We start from the raw sequence: 21,422 nt of genomic DNA on the forward strand, positions 1-21,422 counted from the left end.
ATGAAGAAGAGACAAGGTGGGAAATGATCACCTGGTTTTATAAATTAAACTGGGCCTCAACAGATGAGAAGCCAAAGGGTAATTTGTCATATCCAATTAAACCAAGCAAGCATCACAAAGGGAACATATAAAAACAATATATGCAAACTATATATTCCCAATCAATGTGAGTGAAGTTACCATACTCTCAAATTCCTCACCAATGAATGAATAAGTTTAAAATCCAAATTTTTTTTTACCGTTCACATTTTTACGAGAGTTATGCACTCAATTGTGCAAGAACAAACCACCCTATAAAAATCCAGTGTGGTGACTTTCAGGGAGCGGGGAGAGGAGGAGGTTTGGTTCTCTCCTCCCCCAACCCAAGTAAATTGGGTCCTTATAAGGAACAGGTGAATTAATTGGATATAACAAGAATTTCACCCAGAAATCAAAATTAAACCCAAGTTCTTGTCTATTATTGTGCTCCTCTATATGACTTAATTTCTGTACTGCCAATTTATTACTATCCAACTGGAAGACATCTTGACAAATTGTTGAACAACCAAATGCAAAAAGAAAATATTACATGGAAAATCAGTTCTGATGACATTCCCAGCGAAATTTCTAAACCAGAAATATACAGATATAACAAGGTTTGAATACTTCCAGGCTTGTAAGGGTCTCATGTCAATTTTTTTCCTACTTCTGCATCATTTTTAAAAGCCTCTTTTCAGTATTTGTGGCATAAGCCCTTGTTGCAGTGCAGAGACAGGTATAGAAATGTGTGCAAGGAAAGGAAGACAGGATGCTATAAAGAACTGAAGTTATTCCTTTTCATTCAAATTAATTAGAAAGTTTTAAACAGAAAATATTCATATGGTTATAACAATGCTATAGTTGCTTGTAATGTCGAGTTTACTATGTTTGTCCTGGAAAGAATGGGGCAGTCTATTACAGAGGTAATTTTTAAAAAAAACAAACCCATTGAAAGGATGAAAGAGAGGCCCATTTGTGGTTCATTACTATGTCAACAACTCATCAGGCCTGACATACCCATTACACCTCACACACTGTAAAGATATTTAAAAAGTGGCATGTAATATATCGTTTGAAATCTAACAGCATAGTGTTTATTAATGTCACTGTGAAATGTGCATCCCAGTGCTACAAGGCAAACAGCTCACTGGTCTAGGGTAATGAGTTTCAAGGTGGCCTGACCAAGTCAGTGGTTATAGCCTGTATCTAACAGGCCTCATGTAAGATGATAGAAAATTAACAACTTACTGATCATCAATATTCTTGTATGATGTATGCACAGGGTGAGTACAAAAAGTTACAGATATGCACTAGAATTGTATTATTAGGTGTGTTTGGCAATCAACGCACAAGCACAGACTGCCTTAAACAAAGGAATGTGTATTTGATTCTCTGACCAGCCCAGTTTTCAGGCAAAGACAACAAAGGTCCATTTTTACATACCTAAGGGGAGGCTACAGCATAGCATCCAAACCCAGCAGGAGAAAGAAGCTTGGTCTACGTTTTACTTTTCAAAAAATACACTGCAAAAGTTTACTTGCCGATAAAGACGGGGCTGAACCTTAAGTGATGAGAAATTGAATCAACTGATTATTGTATTATAAAAGCGTACAGAGGTTTTTTTCTGAAAGCTAATGACACTCTGGTGATTAATATAGTGTTAATACAGACATTTCACAATCTGGATATTTAATGATATTATGTTTTAAAAATCTATGACCAAATAGGGAGAAACAGGTTCCCTCCTAGACAGCTATTTATCTGTCTCCTATGTACATTAAGCATGGTGGGATCAAAACCATGAAAGCCCTATTTACATACAGGTGGAGGGAACACCACAGGAAGTGAAGAATAGCATGAGATCACCCTGCCTGTTGAAACAAAGTCATTGAACTTTGGAAGATAAGCAGAGACAGAAGCCATCTTTGGCATCCATTACTAGATAGACAGAAGAGAACAAAGATATAGCAAACTAAGGGCTTGTCTATACTTACATTTTATAGCGCTCTAAATTGCTGGCTCAGGGGTGTGAAAAATCACACACTCCCCGCCCCGAGTGCAACAAGTTTGAGCACTTTAAAGCACTAGTGTGGACAGGATCCGAGCGCTGGGAGCCATGCTCCCAGTGCTCCGAGCTATTCCCCTTGTGGAGGTGGATTACCAGGAGTGCTGGGAGAGCTTCTCCCAGTGCTCACATGTGACCACACACACACTTCAAACTCTGCCATGGGAGCACTCCCGCAGCAGCACTTTAAAGTTTCTAGTGTAGACGTAGCCTTAGAAAGATGTCCTTCACCAATGGGGGAGGCTGAAGACCAGTGTCCCCTCTAATGTTTCCCATGCACGTGCAGAATGAATTTTGTTACCTGCACCAATATGGAGGTGATGTGTGACACATATTGGTGCACGTAACAAAATTCATGCGGTGGGGGGACAGGGATGAGGGCCTCAGGGCTGGGGCAGAAGGTTGGGATGCAGGCTCTAGCTGGGGGTGCAGGCTCTGGGGTGGGGCCAAGGATGTGGGGTTTGGGGTGCATGAGGGGAGTCTGGGTTGGGGCAGAGAGTTGGGGTGAGGGCTTTGGCTGGGGGTGCAAGCTGCCTGGGGGCTACGGTGGGGAGAGAGGACTCACCCCAGCTCTCTTCCCCCCGCAGCAGCACCTGGGCTCAGGGGGGGCAGGAAGAGGCACCTCTCCCCATCACAGCAGGTCCGTGCTGGGGGAAAGGCATCTCTCCCAACACAGCCCTGAGCCCCTGCATGAGGCTTAATAGGCAGCTGCGCAGCCTAGAAGGCACTTAGCTGAAGACTCTAGGGTCTGAATGTAGGTGAGAAACCTACTTATGTGAACGTCTTTCACTTGCGAATACAAGAGAAGCCAGAGCCTTGTACTTCTGTGGAAGGGTCTGACTGAAAGAAAGTCAGCCATGGCTAGAAGAATTACCGGTGAGAGAAACTACCTTGAACAAAGCCTGTACCTTGTTAGATTAAGTTTCACTTTTATTTGCTTATAACAGATTCTAAATTTATTCCTTTTTTGCTCAGCATCACTTGACCTATGTCCTATTAAAAAATGTGTTTTACTTTTACTATAAATCAAGGCAGTGCTGTGTTTAAATGGAAGAGTGTATTTACCTCAGTTGAATTAATAAGCTGTGATGTGCTTGTGTGTCTTTAGAGGAACAAATTAACCTCTTTTCTTCTCTGAAGTGTCCAGGAGAGGGCTGGACATTGCACAGAATACAGCTTGGGAAAAATGGGGACTGGGAGTGTGTTGGGATAACCCTGCAAGTAGTAACCAAAGCTGCTGGAAGCCAAAGTGGGGCTGTAGACACGGTACTAGGGTCAGAGCTGCTGAAGCAGGGCTGTTTAGCACACAGATACTCAGGTTGTGACTTGCATGCTTGTAGCCTGGTTGGGACCTACAGCAGCAAAACATTGTGAGACACCAGAGTTCAAAGTAAGTGACATAACCCCTTACTGGTCTAACCCCAAACCCGGTGACAGAGAGAACGACTAATTTATAGTGCTCTGTTGCCTTGTCACTTCAGAGTAACAAGACATAACACTCGAGTATCAAAGTGGAAACAGTGAAATGAAGAAAAGAGACCTGCTTTAGTGTTAAAGATGACTTTTGCATTGTGCTCAGACTCTGACCAATTCCCCATGAAGGCAAATCCACTACAAATAAATCTGCCAGCTCTCAACAGTGCATACACAGGGGCTGCCAGATAATTTACACAAAATACAGGAGTGAACATAGGAAGGCATCACCTTCAACCAGAGACTAACCAATCCATTGCTTAGGAAAGGAGTTCTCCTAGGGGTTCTAGGAGAGGTATTAGGAGGCACTGGGGGGTATGTTGCCTACTGGTTAAACACTGGACTGGGTGGGATCCAGGAATAGAACTAAAGTTTTTTCTGAATCTGCCACTGGTACATCACTTCACTGTTCTGCGCCTCAGTCTCCTCTTCTTTACAGTGGTGATAAGGAGACTGATTTCCTTAGTAAGCACTTGGAGATCTACCAGTGAGAAGCTCCAGACAGAGCTTGGTATTACTATTATTACTAATATATTTGAAATGTGACTGACAATTATAAAGGCACAATATTTCAGCCCCCACATTGCCTAGCTATTCTTCAACTTTCCTCACAGTGCATGAAATATGGCTCACAGACTCACTCACTCTACTCATCACCCTATTGGCCCCAATCAACATCACCCAGTGTTGCAAGGAGACCAAAGTTATGTACTATTCACTGGCAATAACTATCTTTCACACAAAGGAAAGTAATTTCACAAGTAAAGATCCAAGAGTGACCTCCGAGTTTCTCTTGAATCAAAAGAGATTGAATTCTAATGTACAGCCCCGCAGCAGGACTGAGATCCTGTGGGTCCTACAGGACCTATTGCCATAATAGTGGGTGTGGGGTAAAAATTCAAGAAACCATGCAGGAGCAGGTGGGAGTGGGAATTGCAGGGTAGGACAGGAGCGGGATTAAAATAGTCCCACACAGGTCTCTAATTTTAATGTCCCAATGGATGACAACATACATGGTGAGCCATTACTTGGAATTTTCAAACAGAAAGCATAATTATTCATAGTGGAGCATTCCTTATTGTACAGACAGAGAGATGTTAAACACAGATTTTTCAGATGTCTCGGTTCTGGTCTGCTTTTCTTATCAGCAAGTTGTCACTGATTGTTATACTTTAGTAACCAACAACAAACAGCAAAAGACAATATATATTGGGACTATTATATCCACTGAACCAAGTATGAGAATGAAGATTAAGTCATGTGCTCTGGTTTGTTAATATGCACCTCTTTGTCATAAAGGGTTATGTCATTTACTTATACATGCTGACAATCAATTCAAACAGAAAAGTCTGGTGCCTAGTCTTTGTGTGTACCCTTGACAAGCCTCAAACCCCTTGAAACTGGGTCCTAGCCACTAGGAAATATTTCATAAATATCAATTGCAAGCAATGTAGAAGCAATGATGCCCAAAAACCAGAGAAATCACCCATTTATGGTTTAAAATGTAATCAATTAGGTAAGTGCCAATTAACTCAAAATTAAGGAGAGAAGTGAGCTAGTATTTTTTCTGTGGGTCATAATTAAACCCAGAACATACTTGCATCTGTGATTGCCTCTTCCACAAAGGCATCCAATGCAAATCCATCTTTCTAGAGCCTATAAAGCCACCTCCTGCTCACTAAGTCCTTTGTGTAGGAAAGCTCTTCTAAGGTGGCTGACATTTACATACATTCCTCACCTTTACCACCACCTTGATTGGCTCACTTTGGAGAGAGCCAGAGAATTTGTGGGGAAGAGCATCCTAATGATTAAAGCAGAGGACTCAAACTCAGGACTGTGAGGTTCTATTCCCGGCACTGTTGTTGACTTATGTGTGATCTAACATTTGTGCCTCAGTTTACTATCTCACCATCTTGTCACCACAAGCGTGCTCATGAAGAAGTCATATGATACTCTGAGTAGGAAGCAAACTAAAGATAGATAAGCTTTTGACGTTTCTACTGCTGTTGAGTTTAGGTTGATCAAAGTTAAACTGCTTCAAACTGAATTAAAAGTATTGCATATTGTGTATATTATAGCACTGCCTAACAGCTTGAGTGAATTCCTAATATTCCAAAGATAATTTGTCAGCTTTCAAAGTCATGATCAACAGAGATGAACCTCTGAAAGAATAAAAACTGCCAGAAAGCCAGAACAAGTAAACTGTTAAATATGGTTTACTCTAAGAAATTACTTGTCTCAGATGAAACCTTTAAAAACTATACCATGAAAAAATCTCTTTTCACTAAGGAACCTCCTGTATAACCTCTCTGAGAAATTGAGAAGTATTGTAGACGTGGGGAGTGAAAAGAATATACTAGACTTTGGTTGTTTGAGTCATTCGTGTGTGCGTGCACACACAGGAGACTACATACTTTTTCTTCACTTGTCCCTCCGGATGCCATTTCTTTCTAATATAGCACCTTTGATTCTAAAGATACTTTGCACTTTATCACTCTGTAACAAGTCCTTTTCAAGAGTAAAAAAAATAAAAACCCCACATACCCTTCATAGTGTGGCCCAGTGGCCCTTCAGAGATGTGTTGTAATGTGTGGATTTCAGAAATAAGTTTAGAGATTTTCAAACTCCAAGCCCCTACAATTTATGCTTTGATCTTAAGTGGCATAGGTCACTGCAAATGTGCAAGGTTCACTGTAAGTCAGTTTACATAATATTGAATATTTGCTTTAGGAGCATTTCCTTGCTTTCATGAATAAGGATGTTATAACCAGGGAAAGAAGCAGTCAGAATACCGAGATTAAGGAGACTTTATTAATGAGGGAAAACACTGTTTTCCATTGTTGTTAGCATTGCAGTAGAGTGCTAAGATGACAATCAGGACTGTAGTCCTATTGTGCTCGGCTTTGTACAGTGTTGTCCCCACCCCAAAGGGTGTGCAATCTAAGATGACCCTCCACAAGCCACTTTCACAAACAGGCTTGAAGACCACACAGTCTAAGAAAACAGGTCACTTTTACAGAATACTTCAAGCAAATCGTATAGTTAAGCAAATATCATAAACATGATTGGGACAGGAGGAGAGAGACTGGAAGGAACTGAAAATGCTATAGAAGATGCTTCTTGTGAGCACATTTGTGCATTGGCCTTGGCCCTAACAACTTTTCACCAAAATACAACATAGTGAACATTCCTTACTATGTTAATTTATGACCAAATATTTCAGTTCTACGCCAAGAAAAATCCCCATTCACTTCACCAAGAGTTTTGCCTGAATAAAGGCTGACTAAGGCTGCAGTCTGTGAAGAAAATAATGGGATGGTAAAAAGACTGAACAGAGGCTGCAGAATTGTATTTTCCTTCTGTTGCTCTGTCATTTTTTCTATAACTTTTTCAACTTTGAAAAATTTAGAGTGTGGCAAATAGAAACATGGAACGCTTGCAAAGCTACAGTGTGGCAGAGTTAAAGTTCTCTTACCCTAATAGTGGCCTTAGATTCTCATGTCTTAACTACTGCAATCTTCTCCAGTTTGGCCAAAAAAAAATTATTTTTAAATTCACATCTTGCCACCCCTTAAGTGTAGTCAGAACATTGCTGCATAAATGATCTTCTGGCTCACCACTTGGACTGCATCACCCCTCTCTTTTCATTGTTTGTTTTCCTTTTAAAAGTTCTTCATGGTCTCTTCCCACCCCATCGATCAACTCTAATACAGAGTTGAAGCCTCCTGACATTTAGTACCACTACAAAACACTTTCTCCCTATACATTTTAAACTATATGTGCCGAACCCAAAGCCCACTGAAATCAACGGGAATCTTTTCTTTGCACTGACTTCAATGGGCTTTGGATCAGTCCCTATATTTGCATTTGTTAGTTTTCAGGATGGCTATTTGCGGGATTGCTAAAGTAGAGAACTACCCAAGATTTACCACCAGCTATAATCTCATTCACTTTAGTCACATCAGAGTGTATGTTTTATTTTCACCTTATAACATCATAAAGTGCATTGACAGATAGAAATGCACGTAGTTTAACAAAGTAGGAGAAGAAATACAGTTTTGTTGTTGGAAGTTATGTCTGAGCCCACTGGGCACAGATTTTATTTCCATTTCAGTACAATATCTCAAGCTGGATTGACAGCCAAAGCATTTACAGTGGTGAATCACACATCTTCAGCATGACAGAATGCTATTTCCCAGAGGCCAGAGGAATGGTGGCAGTGTAAAGAATTCTCCACTGACAGAACAAGTGGAGTCACACCCATCTCTGGAGGTGAGCAGGCACACAAGATTAGAAAAATGGAATGAGCAGGTGAAGAATGGTGGTCAGGTAGATCAAGGGGAATCTGTATAAAATCAAAGAGGCTGGTAAACTGGAGCAGGAAGATGACTTGCATTAATTGTGAGCTAGTTTCCTATTTCTGTTTTCATTCACTTGCCCACTATCCAATTCATACTTAATGTACATGTCCAGTGCTGCTGGTGAACATGGTTTTATAAGCAGGAAAATCTTGTTTATTGCCATCAGTTTAAAAGAACACCTTCAAATTATTTCCTATCACATTGTGCACCTACCATTCTAATTTAACCTGAGAGAATAGGTCTGACCAGAGAAAGTAAAAATAAATAAATAAATTCAGAGTGTGGAATGCTCTTTTTTTTTTCTCTCTATTTAACACTTTGGGGCAATCTCCCCAACAAATAGTTTTCCGGCTGGCTCTCTGGCAAATCCCAGATGAAGTACCTGGGTACCAGATATCAGCAGTTCTATGTAAGCTGCAACTTCATCTTCAGTATGTGGCTTGTGCCAGTTGCTTGGCTGGAAATCATTACAGAGGAACAAAACTATATTTCTTATTTTCCTCCACTTTTGAAAAGCCAATGCACTTAATGTTGAAAATTCACCGCAATGTAAAAACCTCTCACACACAGTTTTTCCTTTCACTCTGTCTTACATTCCTGTGCTTTTGATCAGTTTTCTAGATGATGGCAGTGACGAGAAGAAACTATCCTTTTTTATAAGAGTTTCCTTTTATCTGGAGATGGAAAAGTCCCCTTCATGGAGAGCAGCAAGCCTGATTTTTAGATTTTGTAAAGTCAGTAGCAGACTCCACAGATTTCTTTAAGGGCTTAAATGAGAAAAGATCCCCTTTTGACTTTCAGTTTGAAGAAGGTTGCCTCTTGGGAATATAGCTGCTTCCCCTCCCCCAAAAAAATATCTGGGATGCTGTAGGTTTTGTTGACACCTGTCCAGAAAATCTAGAGTAAAAACCTAGCTTTCATTTAAGCCTGACCCAATTTAAACCTGGCCGTAGTGAGCTGAGATTCAAGATATCACATAGTAGGTACCAGTGCTGTGCAATTTAAACAAAGCCATGCTGAGTTGCACACAGGGACCATCCTTGGAAATAGTGCTAAATAGCTTAGACCAAGCTAAACTAGGATGAGTAGCTCTTGCACCTTTCAGATATATCTGCTGAACTGGGTCCTGCAGGCCAAGATACAGGAGACTGATTACTAGATATAGAACAACCTGACAATGGGGGGGGGGGGGCAGGGGGAGCTGTAGGAGGAATTGCTGGTATTGATAACAAATGATTGGTGGTTTTAGAGAAAGAAGCGGAAATTAACATGAAGATTAAGGATTAAGCAAAAGAAGTGGAAGCACCAAAAAAAAAGTCACTAGAACTCAATCATGAAAATTAGATGAACAATAATCATAGATTTGCATTTTATTAAACACTTTTCATTCAAATAAAACTCCTAAACACTTTGAGCTATAGTAACTGGCCACATGATATACAAAGCGGAGTATCACTTTGCTTACCACTGAAGCACCTTCACCCATGGGGGTAGAACACAGCAAGCATTCAATCGTGCAAACTATAGTTTAAAGAACAAGTAGTCTAAATACCACAGTCTAGCCCTCTGTTTTCCTTTCCTAAGATGGTCTCCTAGTAAGTATTGGAGAGTACAATTCTATGGAGGGGGCTGGGTGGAGACAAACACGACAGGAGGGGTGCTGCCAAGATTGCACCTCACGTCTGTGTGTATACCACCAGACTGCTCTGCCCTGGTGTAGCAGAAGGCCAGTGCCAAAGGGGATGGTGGGGCAGAATCTTAGTCTTGCTCCCCAGGGGCGTACAGGTCAATAGGCCTTGCACCCCCAGAAGCAACTGCTACTGTGAGAGCAACTTGCATGGTTATGTTGGGGGGGTGGGGGGGAGAAAAACATCTTGTGCTCCCCTGAGTTCCTGTGTAAGAGCTTCCTGACATCTGTCCCACTGTAATTAACCTCTGTATCCCAGGCCAAATTCCAACTTGGGTAACTGCCCCTCTTGTCATTTTCAAACAGCTTTCTTTAGTAACAACCATGGTACTTCAGATACAAACATCAGGAGGGAATGAAAATTCAAGTCACTGCCCCTCACTCAAAAGCACAATGTTACAATACATTATAGGACAATTGCAATTATCTCCGTATAATCAGAACATTTTATAGCAAATCTAATAAAAGGAGAGAAGGGACTCAAAATAATTAAAACTGGTAAGAAGTTATTAAAATGGAAAAGCTGATTTAAATTTCTTTTAAAAAGAAAAGCTGAACTTGCACCCTGCTCTATTAAAAACCCTATGGAATCTTTAACAACCCGAATGTCCCAGGATCCAAGTTTCACAACTCATTCACCGGAACAGGGATCACTAAATATCTAGTGCAAGAGCATGTTAGAGGCAAATACACCAGTCACTCAACCACCAGCCCCACTTTCCACCATAATCAGGATTTTCATTGGTGTCTCATCTGATTACTAGATTCTGAATCTTGCTCAACTTGTGAGCACCATTAAGAGACCATGTTAAATCCAGGCACTCCAGTCAGATGAAAAACAGTACGCTTATACAGTGTGACAAGGAAAAAACAAAACACAAACATTTGTCTTTATGATAATCTCAATGTCATTTTCAATGGCTAGTATATGTTAAATAATAATCAAGACTGCTAAGAAGGCAGAGAAAAGACATTAAAACATCATGACAACATCTTGTAGCTTTTTTTAAAATAAGCATCTTATATATTAATTTCACGTTTGATTCACACACACAAAAATCAGTGTTTGAGTGACCCGAACAGCAGGCTGAACAAGGGTCATTCTAAATATTGTCCATATATTTGTGTAAGAAATACAGCAGGGGATACAGTAACACACTTTTGATCTATTATAAAAGGAACCCAGGAACTTGCCCCATCTTCAGCACTCAAAAAAAAGAGTGTACTTTTGTCATTTTAAAAACCTATTAGGGAGTAAAACATAGTAGAGAATACCAACCTACACCCACAGCAGCAGACACAACCAGGGGGGAATAAACCTTTCTAAAATTAGTCACAGACCACATCAGTTTCATATGCTACCCCTCAAAGGTAGCATATTGGTGAGGTATAACTAAATGCATGGAAGAACTTGTCTAAAGAGACGATGTCTAAAAAGCAATATGTACACAGTCAGAATATCACCTAGCAATTTTTAAGGAAACATTACAATGAATAGCATTGTACTATATAGCCAAAAAGAATCATCACACTGTGTGCCATAGTGGGTAGAGCATTGAACTGGACCCAGGAAACTTGAGTTCTATTACCAACTCTGCCAATGGCAGGCTAAGTAACCTTGGGCAACTCCATTTGCCACACTATGCCTCAGTCTCTCCCCTCCCATCTGTAAAACAGGGACAATAATATCAACCTCTTTTGTAACGTGATTTGAGATTTACTGATGAAATGTGTAATATTAGAGCTAGGTATTACTTAGCACCATACCTACCGTTATTGTCTCTTTAAACCTAACAATGGCATAGTATTAAAACTCTTGACCTATTATAAATAAAACTGATTTGAAAGATTTAAATTATTTTTATATGATTTGAAAATAAGTTACCTTTGATACCAGTAAAAGTAGGAAAAAACCCACAGAACTGATCTTCAGATGCAGCTGTTCAAAATGCAGGCGTGTACATTTGGATTCCTAACTTGCATATGCAATGACGAGAATGGCAAATCAAACAACTGCAGGCACAGAGGCACCTACATTGTTCATAACTCATCTGAATGACTGTTCCCATATTTGCACACGAGCCATGAAAATTGGCTGGCTAGCACATCTTCCTCTTCCCTGCCAAACACTGGAGACTGGCACGCTAAAATATTTAAAGATGGACTATCATCATAGAAATTTAAAACAAAAGAAAACACAAAACTACACAACAGGTAGAGGAAGAGTAGTCAGGGACTCTCTCATAAGCCAGGTCTACACTACAAATTTCTGTCACCATAGTCGTGTCAAGGGTGTGATTTGTAGTTGGCTTATTTGTGCTACCAAGGCCTCTACTGTAGACACAATTATACTTGCAAAACTACATTTCTGCTGATGTAGCTTGTTTTGCTTGGGCTGGCTGAAATAAACTATGCTGATAAGGATGACAGTTTTGCTGGTATAGGCTATATCCACACTAGGTGTGCTTTAGTAAAATAGTGTACTGGATGGTATAAGCACCCCTAGTGTAGACCTGGCCTTACTAAGTGTGTGTACAGCACCTAGCACAAGGGGTTCCTGATCATGGTTGTGCCCCTAAGTGATACTGTAAGGGGTATCATAACATTTGTGTCAAGAGAAAATAAGAGAATATGTGAAAACTAAAAGTAAAGCCTCAGCTTCCAGAGTCAAGGGCAATCAGTGTTAGCTACAGGCATTGTGCACCAGCCTGAGCTTTCAGGTGGACTTCCAGGAGAGCCCCATGTAGAGTGCAGCCTGACCTAGAGGTAAAAAGACATGGAATATTGTTGCAAGGTCCAAATTAGAGAGAAATGACTACAACCTCTTTGGAAGCTGCACACAACTGAAGGCGCTCAGAGTCATCACCACCAGTCTGAGAAACAAGGAGCACCAATGGGTCCACTAGGACTTGAGTCCAAAAACCATTCCAGTAAAAGGCAGGTGAACACTCAGTTGTTGATGCAGATGCAACTGCCACCCATTTCTTCAAATGCTTCCCAATACCAATGAGTGTCCCTCTGGTTTCTTTGGACTGAGTTACAGCTTTTTAGCAAGAGGCTTGTGTAATTAGACACTGCAATCTAGATTCCACAAAGGGGAGACTGCAGTCCAAAGCGTCTCCTCATCTCTCCCTTAATGGCTTACACAAACAGCAAAAAGAGTGACACAGTGAAATTCCTTGGATTTCATATATGAGGCACTTTGGAAAAGAACAACAATTACAGTACATTACCCTCAGTGACCTTGATGAGGAAGAAGTAACCCCAATAAACTCATTGGCTAATCTGAAAATCCCACAGGCAAATCAGCAGTACCTCCTGATTAATGTTATTTAAAACTGCAATGGAATCAAATGGATACATTTCTGAAATAATGTATTCAACTCTTGATATAAATGCAAGTTTCAGTTCTTCAGTTGGGGGGGAGGGAGAGAGAGAGAGAGAGACGGAGACGGGGTGGGGGGAAGAGAGAGAATTCTATAGAATCCAGATTATGTTGGGGCATTAGCCCACTACATCTTAATGAACATCCCTAAAAATGAGAGCCTCAATATTGTGTATTATCATGAGAAACACACAACTTTGTTTCAGAGTAGCAGCCGTATTAGTCTGTATCCGCAAAAAGAAAAGGAGGACTTGTGGCACCTTAGAGACTAACAAATATATTTGAGCATAAGCTTTCATGAGCTACAACTGAGCTGCAGCTTATGCTCAAATAAATTCGTTAGTCTCTAAAGTTCCACAAGTACACAAAACTTTGTTTAGGTGATAACATTTCAAACTCATCTATGTTCCTTTACAAAAATGTTGAAAGAGTTGAATTTTTTAAAAAAATTGTCTCCATTTTCATAACTGAATTACAAAAAGCTCATTCCGTAATAACAGTATTTCTTCTTTAAGTCTTTTAATCTCCTATGGACAGGCATTTAAATGTCTGACTACTTAAATATTATTGAGAACTGTTCATTTCAGGAACATATTGAAAAAACTGATGTTAGATAGTGGCAATTTTTGCTCCTTACCCTTTATAGAACCCATTAAAACCCTTCATTAAAGCAATATTGATAGACTACTGCTGTGAAAGAGATTATGTCAATTAGTAGTAGTGTTTAAAACACTGCATTTATTAAATAATAATAAAGTTACTAGCATGCTCTTCATGAACACATTTTTTCTCCTGTTTTAAACTGATAAAAATATAGACAGACAATGATTAGGATATGCAAAGTTTAGATTAAAATGAATTTTTACATACATCTGTAAAAAGCAGCCAGACTAGAAATTCGTCAATAAATAATTTTGAATCCATCTGGAAACATTCACAGTGGTACCTCCTATTAAAAGTAAATGATATTAAATGGTGAATACCTATATTACACAAAATATAATATGTTTGACAATTTAGTGTTTACCCTTAGTTTGTCATACAGATAACTACATAACTTTAAATTCGTATTTGCATGTTCTAGGTATTCTGTTTAGTTATTGTAGAGAAATTTAGGTAATACCGAAAATACTGTGGTATACTTACCTATTTATCTAAGGAAAAGTAGAAAGGTTGTCGGGGGGGGTTGTTTTTTTTTGATGTTGTTGTTTTTATGGTGACCACTAAGACGGTTTACTTTTGCATAATTCATAATGGCACATTTTAGGAACAGAAAAAGATTACGCTGGAGCAAAGGTTTAATGTTGCCATCTTTCTATGTGAGTTTAAGGTGCCACAGAGAAGATAAAAGTTAAGGCATTCGTAGCAATGTTTGTGGTCACGTTGCATGGATGTAATATTTTCTATTTGATATTTTTCTTAAAATTTTTATCTTATGTACAATTATCCATGCTGTTAAAGATCTATAATAGAACACTTACAAAAGTACACACACCTAACAAGGGCACATTAAAAACAGCCCAGTTAATGTTGCTGCAATACATTGTGATGGGGGTGTACTAACCCCACACTGAAGAAAGAGTTAAGGAGCTGCTCTGGGCCCAGACATCACTGGCCCACCACACCTGCCATGTGTGGAAAGCTGGAGGGGCGGTTAAAGAGGATCAGACTGAGTAGCACACTTGTTGGAGGCAGCCCATGCAAGTGAGCAGACCTACTGCTGCTGGGGCCCCTGACTATCGATGGTCTAACCTAACCGGCTGGGGAAAAAGGACTCTGAACATTGGCAAGGTCGGAGACTCCTTCTTTGGTTTATTTTGCTTACATGTTTTTGCTTTACCCTCTTGCCTGGGAAGGCTGCCCCACTGCAGTACTTCCTTCCAGCCACACAGGACTACAGGGTTCAGCCACCTACCTTTGGACTCTGAACCAGAACCTGTTGGAGACAGTGGGCTGGGTTCCCTACGCACCCTCGATGGAGCCGGAGGCAAAAAGCCTATCAGGGATTCAAGATTAGGAAGACCCCATATCCCAGAAAGTCTCAACTCTCAGACTTTGGCTGGGCAAAACCTGAAGCCCCTTGCTGGGCAGTAAAACTAGTCATTGTTGGACTCTTTATGTACCCCGAAAAGGGTGGACAACTCGTGGCCCAGCCAGAGGGCAGAGTCACAAAAGGTGACAGACCACTGCAGGGTGGGAGCAGCTATGAACAGGGAGCCTCATAAGTACCCAAACAGCCATACTGGGTCAGACCAAAGGTCCATCTAGCCCAGTATCTTCCGACAGTGGCCAATACCAGATGCCCCAGAGGGAATGAACAGAACAAGTAATCACCACCACTGATCTACCCGCTGTCGTCCATTCCCAGCTTCTGGCAAACAGAGGCTAGGGACACCATACCTGTCCATCCTGGCTAATAGCCATTGATGGACCTATCCTCCATGAAGTTATCTAGTTCTTTTTTTCAATTCGGTTACAGTCTTGGCCTTCACAACATCCTCTGGCAAAGAGTTTCACAAGTTGACTGTGCATTGTCTGAAGAAATACTTCCTCAAGATAGAAGAGCGCCTGTCACACCCTTACCCAACCACTAGATGGCACATATGAGGAGCTGACCCCTTCCCATTGCAGAAAGCAATGTAAATGGTCTAAAATCCTGGTGAAAAACAAAATGGCAGGAAACTAGAGCTCTAGTGGTTATTTGTGTAGGTGCCATTAAGAAGTATTGCAATCTTTTCGTGTTTTCACTTCGCTTTATATTTCCTGCCCTGAATTCTTTAGCATTGGCCATTACGTAATTCATTACCAATGCAGTCTCTCTCTCATATTTTATACAACCCAAACAACACTGGTTTTAGAATTCTTTTTCAATCTTCCTTTTTTTGTGTCTACCTTTTAAAAAATAAAAAGAAAGCAGATTAATTCTCTAGAGCCAGCAAGTTTCTCCTTAAATAACATGGGCCACTGTGGTGTTATTAAATGGAGGGATGTGCTGATTTGTAGCATGGTAAAGTGAATAAACCGCTCATTTGCTTGACTGATTTCACTAAACTGTCAGTCAAGATTTGATTTACCAAGAATAATTGGACTCCCCAAGGATTCTGGTTAAAGCATTATAGTAACCCACACTGAAATTGTGAACATTAAACAAAAACTCACAGTATTGGCTTCTCCTTATAAAAATGAATGAATGCTTCATAAACAAGGATGCAAATCAGACCACCAGCTGCTTCTTTCTAGTCTAGTTAATCAATCTTGGCTTCAAAACTGGAAAGAAAAAGAGAAAGGGGAAGGGGGGAGGAAGCAACATTAGCAATGACAAACCCTAAAAGATTAAGCAAAGTAATAGGGCAAGCAAACAAAAACTTCCATTCCATCTGGGAACAAATATCCAGTGCCATAAATGGTTACATATCATTATGTAGTTATGTGGTTAAAAAGTTCTTAACCCTGTGGCATAAATATTTATACCAGTGGCTTAGAACACTGTAGCCCTAATATCACCCGACCCATCATATTTTAACAAACAGTATGCGTCACCTACATACATTTCTTTTGGGGCTAATCTGACTGCAATTTGTTGTTTTGGTTTCGGTTTGTTTTTTTAATTGAAAAATATATGTGTATACCTTCAACAATTCAAACCCCAAAGCTGGTCCACACTGTGAAGCTATGCAACATTACTCATATTCGGTACTCACAGGACAAACACAGAATATTAACTGTGAAGCTGACGAAGGAGGGCTAGCAGTACAAGAGGTATGGGGTCTGAAACCAGGGAATGAGTGGGGAAAAAGAAGATAAAGGACAAGGAAAGTGGACCGCAATGGTCATGGTGCATGGAATCTGTATTTGCTGCTTAGATCCCAGAGGAGACTGAAAGGGAGCTGCAGAAAGGTGCTGCCCCATTGCCATAAGGAACCACAGGATGCACCTACTGACGAGGCTGAGGCTTAGCCCTGGTCTACACTATGAGTTTAGGTTGACTTTAGCAGTGTTAGATCGATTTAACCCTGCATCCGTCCACACAACGAAGCCATTTTTGTCAACTTAATGGGCTTTTAAAATTGATTTCTGTACTCCTCCCTGACAAGGGGATTAGCGCTGAAATCAACATCGCCAGGTCGAATTTTGAGTTAATGTGGATGCAATTCGATGGTATCGGCCTCCGGGAGCTATCCCAGAGTGCTCCATTGTGACCGCTCTGGACAGCACTTTCAACTCAGATGCACTAGCCAGGTACACAGGAAAAGCACCTCAAACTTTTGAATTTCATTTCCTGTTTGGCCAGCGTGGCGAGCTCATCATCAGATGTCACCATGCAGAGCTCATCAGCACAGGTGACCATGCAGTCCCAGAATTGCAAAAGAGCTCCAGCATGGACCGAACAGGATCTACTGGATCTGATCTCTGTATGGGGAGACGAATCCATGCTATCAGAACTCTGTTCCAAAAGATGAAATGCCAAAATATTTGAAAAAATCTCCAAGGGTATGAAGGACAGAGGCTATCAAAGGGACCCGCAGCAGAGCTGCGTGAAACTTAAGGAGCTGAGGCAAGCCTACCAAAGGGTCAAATGCCGGCTCGGGGTCCGAGCCCCAGACATGCCACTTCTATGATGAGCTGTGTCATAAATATAAAGGGAAGGGTAAACCCCTTTGAAATCCCTCCTGGCCAGGGGAAAGCTCCTCTCACCTGTAGAGGGTTAAGAAGCTAAAGGTAACCTCGCTGGCACCTGACCAAAATGACCAATGAGGAGACAAGATACTTTCAAAAGCTGGGAGGAGGGAGAGAAACAAAGGGTCTGTGTCTGTCTATATGCTGCTTCTTGCCAGGGACAGAACAGGAATGGAGTCTTAGAACTTTTAGTAAGTAATCTAGCTAGGTATGTGTTAGATTATGATTTCTTTAAATGGCTGAGAAAAGAATTGTGCTGAATAGAATAACTATTTCTGTCTGTGTATCTTTTTTGTAACTTAAGGTTTTGCCTAGAGGGGTTCTCTATGTTTTTGAATCTAATTACCCTGTAAGATATCTACCATCCTGATTTTACAGGGGGGATTTCTTTATTTCTATTTACTTCTATTTTTATTAAAAGTCTTCTTGTAAGAAACTGAATGCTTTTTTCATTGTTCTCAGATCCAAGGGTTTGGGTCTGTGGTCACCTATGCAAATTGGTGAGGCTTTTTATCCAACATTTCCCAGGAAAGGGGGGGTGCAAGTGTTGGGAGGATTGTTCATTGTTCTTAAGATCCCAGGGTCTGGGTCTGTAGTCACCTAGGCAAATTGGTGAGGCTTTTTACCAAACCTTGTCCAGGAAGTGGGGTGCAAGGTTTTGGGAAGTATTTTGGGGGGAAGGACGCGTCCAAACAGCTCTTCCCCAGTAACCAGTATTAGTTTGGTGGTGGTAGCGGCCAGTCCAAGGACAACGGGTGGAATATTTTGTACCTTGGGGAAGTTTTGACCTAAGCTGGTAAAGATAAGCTTAGGAGGTTTTTCATGCAGGTCCCCACATCTGTACCCTAGAGTTCAGAGTGGGGGAGGAACCTTGACAAGCTGCGTGCAATTCTAAGGGGTGCCCCTACAACTACCCCACCCCTGTATGTGGACTCCTGCAAGGGAGTCTCACACAACAGGGATGAGGATTTGGGGGATGACGAAGAGGGGGAAGTTGAAGATAGCACACACCAGGCAAGCGGAGAAACCATTCTCCCCGACAGCCAGGAACTGTTGATCACCCTGGAGACAGTACCCTCCCAACCCAGGCTCCCGGATCTTGAAGGCGGAGAAGGCATCTCTGGTGAGTGTACCTTCGTATATATAATACACGTTTAAAAGCAAGCGTGTTTAATGATTAATTTGCCCTGAAGACTTGGGATGCATTCGCGGCCAGTACAGCTACTGGAAAAGTCTGTTAGTGTGTCTGGGGATAGAGCGGAAATCCTCCAGGGACATCTCAATGAAGCTCTCCTGGAGGTACTCCCAAAGCCTTTGCAAAAGATTTCTGGGGAGGGCAGCCTTATTCCATCCTCCATGGTAGGAGGCTTTACCACGGCAGGCCGGTAGCACGTAGTCTGGAATCATTGCATAAGAAAGCATGGCAGCATGTGGTCCCGGTGTTTGCTGGCATTCAAGCAACATCTGTTCTTTATCTCTCTGTGTTATCCTCAGGAGAGCGATATCATTCATGGTCACCGGGTTGAAATAGGAGAATTTTATTAAAGGGACATTCAGAGGTGGCCGTTCCTGCTGGGCTGTTTGTCTGTGGCTGAAAAGAAATCAAAAACATCAGCTCCTCCTTTTAAATGGCCAATGTGTCTTTTTCAATTTTACTCTCCCTTTTTTTCCTCCCGCAGCTGCAAATGTTTCAACGCTGCCACTAGCGTCTCCATCCCAGAGGCTAGCACAGATAAGGTGGCAAAAAAAAATGCATTCACGATGAAATGTTCTCTGAGCTCATGCAGTCCACCCAAACTGAAAGAGCCCAGCAGAATGCGTGGAGGCAAACAATGGCAGAGTCCAGGAAAGCACAAAATGAACGTGAGGACAGGTGGTGGGAGCAACAGGAGAGGTGGCGGAATCAAGAGGAAAGGTGGCACCAGCATGATGAGAGTAGTCAGGATGCAATGCTGAGGCTACTGGAGGATCAAACTGATATGCTCCAGTGTATGGTTGAGGTGCAGGAAAGGGACAGTCCGCCACTGCAGCCCCTGTGTAATCAACCTCCCTCCTCCCCAAGTTCCATAGCCTCCTCACCCAGATGCCCAAGAACGTGGGGAGGGGGGCCCTCCGGGCACCCAACCACTCCACCCCAGAGGACTGCCCAAGCAACAGAAGGCTAGCATTCAATAAGTTTTGAAGTGCAGTGTGGCCTTGTCCTTCCCTCCTCCCCCACCTCTCCCGGGCTACCTTGACAGTTATCCCCCTATTTGTGTGACGAATTAATAAAGAATGCATGAATTTGAAACAACAATGACTTTATTGCCTCTACAAGCAGTGATAAAAGGAGAAGGGGAGGGCAGGGCAGTTGGCTTACAAGGAAGTAGAGTGAACCAAGGGGCGGGTTTTCATCAAGGAGAAACAAACAGAACTTTCACACCGTAGCCTGGCCAGTCATGAAACTGGTTTTCAAAGCTTCTCTGATGCGCAGCGCACCCTGCTGTGCTCTTCTAACCACCCTTGTGTCTGGCTGCACATAATCAGCGGCCAGGCACTTTGCCTCAACCTCCCACCCCGCCATAAATGTCTCCCCCTTACTCTCACAGAGATTGTGGAGCACCCAGCAAGCAGTAACAACAATGGTTTCGCTGAGGTCTAACCAAGTCAGTATACTGCGCCAGCGCGCTTTTAAACGTCCAAATGTACATTCTCCCACCATTCTGCACTTGCTCAGCCCATAGTTGAACAGCTCCTGACTACTGTCCAGGGTGCCTGTGTATGGCTTCATGAACCACAGCATTAAAGGGTAGACTGGATCCCCAAGGATAACTGTAGGCATTTCAACATCCCCAACGGTAATTTTCTGGTCTGGGAAGAAAGTCCCTTCCTGCAGCTGTTCAGACAGACCCAGAGTTCCTGGAGATGCAAGTGTCATGTACCTTTCCCGGACATCCCACTTCGATGTTGGTGAAACGTCCCTTGTGATCCACCAGTGCTTGCAGCACCATTGAAAAGTATCCCTTTCCGTCTCTGTGCTGGCTGCCTTGGTGGTCCGGTCCCAAGATAGGGATATGCGTTTCGTCTATCGCCCCACCACAGTTAGGGAATCCCATTGCAGCAAAGCCATCCACTATGACCTGCACATTTCCCAGAGTCACTACCCTTGATAGCAGCAGCTTAGTGATTGTGTTGGCTATTTGGATCACAGCAGCCCTCACAATAGATTTGCCCACTCCAAATTGATTCCCGACTGACCAGTAGCTGTCTGGCATTGCAAGCTTCCACAGGGCTATCACCACTCACTTGTGAACTGTGAGGGCTGCTCTCATCTTGGTATTCTTGCGCTTCAGGGCAGGCGAAAGCAAGTCAAAGTTCCATGAAAGTCCCTTATGCATACAAAAGTTTCACAGCCACTGGGAATCATCCCAGATCCGCAATACTATGCGGTCCCATCAGTCTGTGCTCGTTTCACAGGCCCAGAATAGGCATTCCATGGCATGAGCCTGCCCCATTGCCACCAGGATGGCCAAATTGCCAGGGCCCATGCTTTGAGAGAAGTCTGTGTCCATGTCCTCATCACTCTCATTGCCTCCTTGCCTGCTTTTGCAGGTTCTGCATATATTGCATGATAATAAGTGAGGTGTTTACAGTGCTCATAACTGCCGCGGTGATCTGAGTGGGCTCCATGCTTGCCGTGGTATGGCATCTGCAGGAGAGCAGAGTTGCAGGGGAAGCAGTGGTTGGATGACCAGTTTTGCAGACCTACTGCACCGT

At 42.1% G+C, this 21,422-nt stretch overlaps 1 protein-coding gene across 3 annotated transcripts in view; it reads right to left on the reverse strand.

The window, feature by feature from the left end:
• The window catches only part of ATP2B2 (ATPase plasma membrane Ca2+ transporting 2), a 748,369-nt gene that overhangs the window by 481,350 nt on the left and 245,597 nt on the right, over positions 1-21,422 (reverse strand). For 2 of the 3 annotated variants that reach the window (XM_048858209.2, XM_048858213.2), the window contains one exon: positions 16,149-16,256. The exons of the other annotated variant lie outside the window; for it this stretch is intronic. The gene's annotated coding sequence lies outside the window, so the exon portion shown is untranslated. The remainder of the gene's footprint in view (positions 1-16,148; positions 16,257-21,422) is intronic. 3 annotated transcript variants of the gene reach the window in all.

The sequence above is a fragment of the Caretta caretta genome, chromosome 7 (genome assembly GCF_965140235.1).
Source record: "Caretta caretta isolate rCarCar2 chromosome 7, rCarCar1.hap1, whole genome shotgun sequence".
Lineage (NCBI taxonomy): Eukaryota > Metazoa > Chordata > Testudines > Cheloniidae > Caretta > Caretta caretta.